At 38.1% G+C, this 6,902-nt stretch overlaps 1 long non-coding RNA gene across 1 annotated transcript; it reads right to left on the reverse strand.

Moving 5' to 3' along the window:
- Positions 1–54: 54 nt before the first annotated feature.
- Positions 55–1,434, reverse strand: LOC116067549. Its single transcript, XR_004109252.2, has 3 exons — positions 890–1,434; positions 756–855; positions 55–659 (listed from the first exon to the last, which is right to left on the reverse strand). It is a non-coding gene; the product is annotated as an uncharacterized LOC116067549 (long non-coding RNA).
- Between the last annotated feature and the right edge of the window lie 5,468 nt (positions 1,435–6,902).

A 6,902-nucleotide genomic window follows, 5' to 3' on the forward strand; every position in this document is an offset into this window, starting at 1 on the left:
TTCAAACCCAGGTCTCCCACACCAAAGGTATGTGTCATATCCACTGCACCATCACCACCCACCACTATGAGACTATGAGATATAAAATAACTACAAAGAGACACAAAACGACTACAAAGAGATACAAAATAACTACATAGAGACACAAAACGACTAAAAGCAGATGCACCAGACTCCAACGAGGCGAAAAACATCCACAAAAAAATGCTAAACAACTACAATGAGACGCAACACGACTAAAAACAGATGCACTAGACTTCAAAGAGGCGAAAACGTGCACAAATAAATGTAAAAAAACTACAAAGAGATGCACAAGACTACAAAGATTGCTTGATTGTAGGCTATTTGGAGTTACAAATAGCAGCTATTTATTGATATTATTTTACATTAATTTATTGGACTGAATAATGAATAAACAATGTATCTATTATCAATGTACAGTTTTCCAAGAACCAGGGTTTCAAATGTGATTTTACAAATGTGGCCCCCTCCTTAAAACTGTGTCCCGGTCCGTCCCAGTTTGTGAACTCTAGTGTCATTATACAGATGCCCTTTCAGATTAAAGTTCCATGTTTTGTCTGTTCCACGTTTCTTTTGGTGGAGAAGCAAAGACACAAACATCCTGCAGCGAGATCGAGTAGAAGCTGAGAATTTTCACCCTACAGAGGAAGGAACGGAGCTTTATTACATGAAAACCCTTTAGGTCACATAAAGTCTTGATTGTGTAATGTTTTAAAAAATGTGACCATCTGCACCTGTACCTGTAGCTTTAGTTTCATTTTCCAGCACCGGTGGCTGGAAAACTGTGAAAACTTAATTTGTGTTGCAAATGAATTATCATTTGGGCAGTAACTCCTCCATTGGCACCTCCAGGTTTCCCAGGTACCACAAAATCCAGAACATCAGGCTGCTGAAGATGATGAGGGGTCCTAAGAAGACGAAGAAATCCCAGAAGCTGAGCGGAGCAAAAACCCCGATGAAGAAGACGATGAGGCCTACTGCATCCAGGAGGACGGCGATGAATAAAAGCAGCAGGCAGCGGCCCTGATAGTCCCTATAGTCCATGATAGGAAGATTTGGCTGCGCTTACAATTTTGGGAATTCACAGCTTTGGCAGTTTATCTGTATGACGTGAAAAATGTAAGGAGCGAAATGAATTCAGAAGAAATGCTTCTTCCCTTCTCAGTGCTGCCTGTGAGTCTGAGGTGAGGCTGATGAGAAGGAAGAATTTAAACACTCAGGTTAAATTCCTTTTGATTATATCTCCTTCTCACTTTTTTTTTTCCTCTCTCTGACATGATGTTTCCTTAATGTCAAGAGAATTCCCGGACGGACAGGAGAAAAATGTTTCCTTAATGATGTCAAGAGAATTCCCGGCTCTATTGGATGTGGCTTCATTTCATAAGCATGTTGCATTCTAGCATCCACCGATCTAGGCTTAAAGCGTAACTCTCGCCAAAATGCAACCTAGGTTCTTTTTGTGAATGTACCAGAGTCAAACTTTCGTTTAAAAGCATATTTAGGACGGAATTGCCACTTTTAAGATTTACTGTATTTTCATTTTTCGGTCAAATGGCCTTTTGAATGGGAGTGCTAGAGGCACTTTTATGCTAGCCTCAAAATAGCTATTTTTAAAACACTAAGAAGGCTCGACACAACATGAAACTTTGCTCGAAGTATCACCAGGGGCTCTACACCTTAACGAAAGCATTGACAACATTGTTTGTGTACACAGAGTTTACTAAAAAGAAAGGTTTTGAACAACTCACGTTAGCAGTTGTTCTTCCGGTCGGCGTCTATCGAGCCAGTCAAAAATAGTCAAGGGAGGAGAGTAAAGATGGAAAGCTCCAAAAGCTTAGTTCCATATAAATGCACGGATAATTCGTTGTTTTGTCGTTAGTGAAACACAATATTGACCTTGTAGTTGAAAAAGGAGCCTCATATAAGAATGACATTTCCTCCTATGGAGTCCGTTCATTCGCATTCGGAGATCGCCTAATTTTGACTGGGAAAATGGCGGATAGCGTAAACAACAACTGCTAACGTTAGTTAAAAATAGCTATTTTGAGGCTAGCATAAAAGTGCCTCTAGCACTCCCATTCAAAAGGCCATTTGACCGAAAAATGAGAATACGGTAAATCTTAAAAGTGGCGATTCCATCCTAAATATGTTTTAAATGAAAGTTTGACTCGGGTACATTCACAAAAAGAACCTAGGTTGCATTTTGGCGAGAGTTATGCTTTAATCTCCAGTCCACAGGTAGATTAGGGAGAGCTAGAAATATTGGCCTTTTATTTTTGGCCTTGATGATTGGAATAGAAGAGTGGAAGAACACAGAGAGTGCAGTTTACACCCTTCAAAAAGTGACAGAGAGGGGGGGAACTCAGCTTCCTGTATGGCACATAAAGCTTTTTAAACAATAAAAAAGGTAGAGAAGACAACTCAGCAACTCAGTGCATGGGTGTTACTGTGCTGTTATCTGGCACCAACAGTATCAGTCACCTGTGCGCAGAAACACTCTCAAACAACAACTACATCCAGATACATGTAAACTTTATTCCCAAGAAAAATTATTTTACATGTCACAAAATCAGCACATAAAAATAGAAATTTGCTATGTAAATGTCAAAGACCTTTTCTTCCTCTGTGCACAGCCCTCCTGCCTGCTGTGGACGCAGGAGGCTTTTCCCTGATTAAGGAATTGTCTTTCATTAAAAAAAAAAGTGACTTTAGTTCATAACTTCACGTTTTCAGGAGGGAGTCCGTCCTTCAGCACCAAGAGAGCCAGACGTCACCTGTAAAGAGAGAAAGGTTTGTATATTAGAACAGGTTTAAAACAACACATGACATTTAAAGCTATAGTGCATTGTTTCTGTCTCCCCCATGAGGAGTTCTAAGTAATGACAACAACACTGTCGGCGCGTCCACATGATACAAGCCTTCTGGGATTGCGCACCCCCCTGCTCTCCACACAGTTGCTAGTAGCCAAGGAGGACACGGAGGATTAAAAAAACATGATGGACTCTTCAGAAGAGGTCATTATCTTCACTCGAGTTTCTGCGCGGGAAAGTCACCGGACGACACAATCTTCTGAACATAGTCACACTGAGAAATACAGAGAGAGTTGTGTAGAACTGAGTCTTAATTAGCTTTGTAGCAACTCATTTGGCAATGGCTTGAATGTAACGGACGTTCATTAATATAAAAAAACTTACGCACTAAGGCTTTAATTAGTTATATAAAATAAAATAAGACATGAAAAGATCTGGAAGATTTCCCTCTTCTAATTCAGATAACATTAATAATAACAGTAATTTTAAGAAGTTGACTTTCTTGAGATAAAGATAAAGGAGCCAATGGGGTGGCAGAATTTGAATGGGTTGAAAATGTACTCTCTCCTAATATGTTGCAGTATGAGAACTAAGAATGAATTAAGAACAATAGAGGGTGGCACAAAGTAAATACATTGGCAATAGATTTGGTCACTATAGCATTATATTTAAATTAATTTTTGTCTCTCTTTGTATTGTTGGTTTATCACTTTATTTTTATTTTTCTCTTTCATATTCATTTCTCCATTGTTTTTTGTTGTTTTTTCTACTTATAAATGTATTGATGTGTATATTTTGCTCTCTTATTTGCTTTTTCTTTTGTCTTTCATCTTGCTACATGTTAAACTGTAATCATACTCTATGTTAAAGGGAGACACTTTATAAGCCCCTCAGGGTTTCTTGTCTTCCTTGCACATGTTTTTATGATGGACTGGTTATTATGTACAAATTATTTTGATGTGCTAAATAAAAAAAGAACATTATACAGTATGCACTAATAGTTAAGCTAGTTATATATTAAGGAAGTCTCAGTTATGTATTCAGGAAGTCTCATTGAGATCGTGATCTCTTTTGCAAGAGAAACCTAAGAACATATTACGTAACACAGACAAATTACAAGGTTTATTATTCATTCTACAAAACAGGTTTGCACAACGAAATGCGAGTTGTACTCTCTGTATGCTACACCAGGAAAAAGTGAACAATTTGTTATGATTGAGTACAGAGGATGAGTTGAGGAGTCTCCCAGCCTGAGGAAAGAAGCTGCTCTGTAGTCTGGTAGTACGGCAGCAGATACTTCTGTATCACTTACCAGACGGCAGCAGGGTGAACAGGCTGTTTCTGGGTGGGTAAAGTCTTCACTAATCACTGATGTTTGCTAGATGAGTACTAATGATGTCAGGAGACTTTGTATTGCTCCACTGTAAAAGTTAACAAGAATGATCCTAAAGAAAACATCATGTACGATAAAACGTTCTTTTTCCAAGTTAAATGTTTGTGTTCATATTTTGTCAGAGTACAGGGTTTTAAAGAATGATAACACAGAAGGTATAGACATACAGGTGAAGAGTGCTTCAAACAGGAACAGTGAAATAGACATGGTTATGGAGATATACAAAGATGATTAAGAAATGTATTAAGTACGTGTCATGGAATATTAATGGAAGTGGAAATCCAGTCAAAAGACGCAAGGTATTGTCATTTAAAAACTAATAAGGACGATATAGTTTTCATAGAGGAAACCCACCTTAATGAGGGTGATGCGGCTAAATTCAACACAGGCTGGGTGAGGCATGTTTTTCACAGCTCACTCTCAAGTTCACGAAATGGGGTTATGATTTTGGTTAACAAGAGGATACATTTTGTGTTGCTTAAAGCGGTTAAAGATACAGAGGGAAAAATGTTATGTGTGCAGGCACTAATTGAGGGTATGCAGGTGATATTATGTAATATTTATGCACCTAATAAGGGAGACCCACACTTCTTTCATGAAGTGAATAGGGTTCTAGGGGAAATGCATGGGAAAATAATACTGGCAGGAGACTTTACCCAAGTGATGGACCCTATTTTAGACAAAAGTCAGTTTAAAGGTCCACTGATGACTAAAGATAGGGAAGCAATTCATATGTTAAAAGATGACATGGCGCTTGTGGATGTCTGGAGGCTTACTAACCCTAGGGAGAGGGAGTACACGTTTTTTTCCCCATTGTCAAAAGTCACTCTCCAGAATTGACTTTTTCTTAATTGCAAGCCCTTTAGTAAACAGTGTAGTTAGTTGCAGTATAAGAACTATTGCTATCACAGATCATGCAGCGGTGGAATTATGTATAAACACAGAATTGGATATGGGTAAGAGTACTAGATGGAGAATGAATACATCATTATTACAGGACAAAGGCTTTAGGACATTGTTGGGAGAGGATTTTAAATCTTTTATTGAATTAAACACTGGCAGCACTAAGGAAATTGCAACAGTTTGGGAGGCCTCTAAAGCATATATATAAGAGGGAAATTAATAGCCCGTTCGGCTCAAAAGAAAAAAGAGAGCCTAAACAGAATCAAAGAATTAGAAGGTGAAATTAAAGGAAAATGATTTAGCGGAACACTTTTCAGAACCACAATATCAGGAACTCTGTAAGCTTAAGTTTCAGCTGCATGAAATCTTTAACAAAAAAGTAGAATACTCCTTATACAGATTAAAAACTAATTTTTATGAAGGTGGGGAAAAACTGGGAAAATATTAGCTAGACAAGTCAAAGAAAAAGACTGCTCAAATTTTTTTCAAATTTCAGCCATCAAACAGGGAGATAAATTAGTAACCTCAACAAAAGATATAAATGAGACATTTCAACAATATTACAAGAAACTATATACATCATCGGTATCTTGCGATGACAACCAAATAAATTCATTCTTCTCTAACATTAATATGCCTAAGCTTAACCCTGATCACACAAGGACGTTAGAGTCGCCTATAACTGTAGCAGAAATAAGGAAAGCTGTATCATTAATGAATACTGGGAAATCACCAGGTTATGACAGATTTCCTGAGGAATATTATAAAGAGTACATAGACATTCTTGCCCCAGTCTTGGTGAAGGTGTATCAGGAGGCATTTGAAAAAGGCCACATTTAATGAAGCTTTAATATCTCTGATTCCAAAGAAAGGCAGAGACATAACAGACCCATCTAATTTCAGACCTATTAGCCTGCTTAATCTGGACTTTAAAATACTGACAAAAGTGCTGGCTCTACGACTTCAACAAGTTTTACCCAATATTATACATCCCAACCAAGCAGGCTTCATGAAGAACAGATCCTCATCAGACAACATGAGGAAGTTAAAACATCTAATGTGGCTTGCCCAGTCCAAAAATGTGCCTATAGCTGCTATTTCTTCAGATGCCGAAAAGGCCTTTGATGACGTGGAATGGCGCTTTCTCTTTTCCGCTTTGTCACATTTTGGGTTCGGTCCATATTTCTCTCAATGGGTAAAGACATTATATAAAGAACCAAAAGCAGCAGTAATTACCAATGGAGTTATATCACCCTTTTTCAGCCTGTCTAGAGGCACTCGCCAAGGCTGCTCTTTGAACCCTCTATTGTTTATAATTTGTCTAGAAACATTGGCTGTTAGTATCAGGAATAATGGGAGAATTAAGGGAGTAGAGGGTGGGGGACAGAAACATAAATTGTTGCTATATGCTGATGATATTTTAGCTGTAGTGACAGACCCTGAGGCATCTTTGCCACATTTGATGGATACTATTCAGTCCTACTCTAAACTGTCAGGATACATAATTAATTGGAATAAATCCGAGGCTATGCCTATGACTTCCACATGCCACCATTACATGGTGGAAAAACTTAAATTTAAGTGGGTACCCCAAGGCATGAAATATCTTGGAATTAAACGCAGTCAAGACCTAGGAGAGATGCCCTCGTTAAACTTTAACCCGGTGTTGCAAAAAACAATTAAAACAAATTTGGAGAAGTGGCAAAAGATAAAACTTACTCTGTGGGGAAAAGTCGCAAAAGATAAAACTTACTCTGTGGGGAAAAGTCAATATT

Source organism: Sander lucioperca, chromosome 5 (assembly GCF_008315115.2).
Source record: "Sander lucioperca isolate FBNREF2018 chromosome 5, SLUC_FBN_1.2, whole genome shotgun sequence".
NCBI classification, from domain to species: Eukaryota; Metazoa; Chordata; class Actinopteri; order Perciformes; family Percidae; genus Sander; species Sander lucioperca.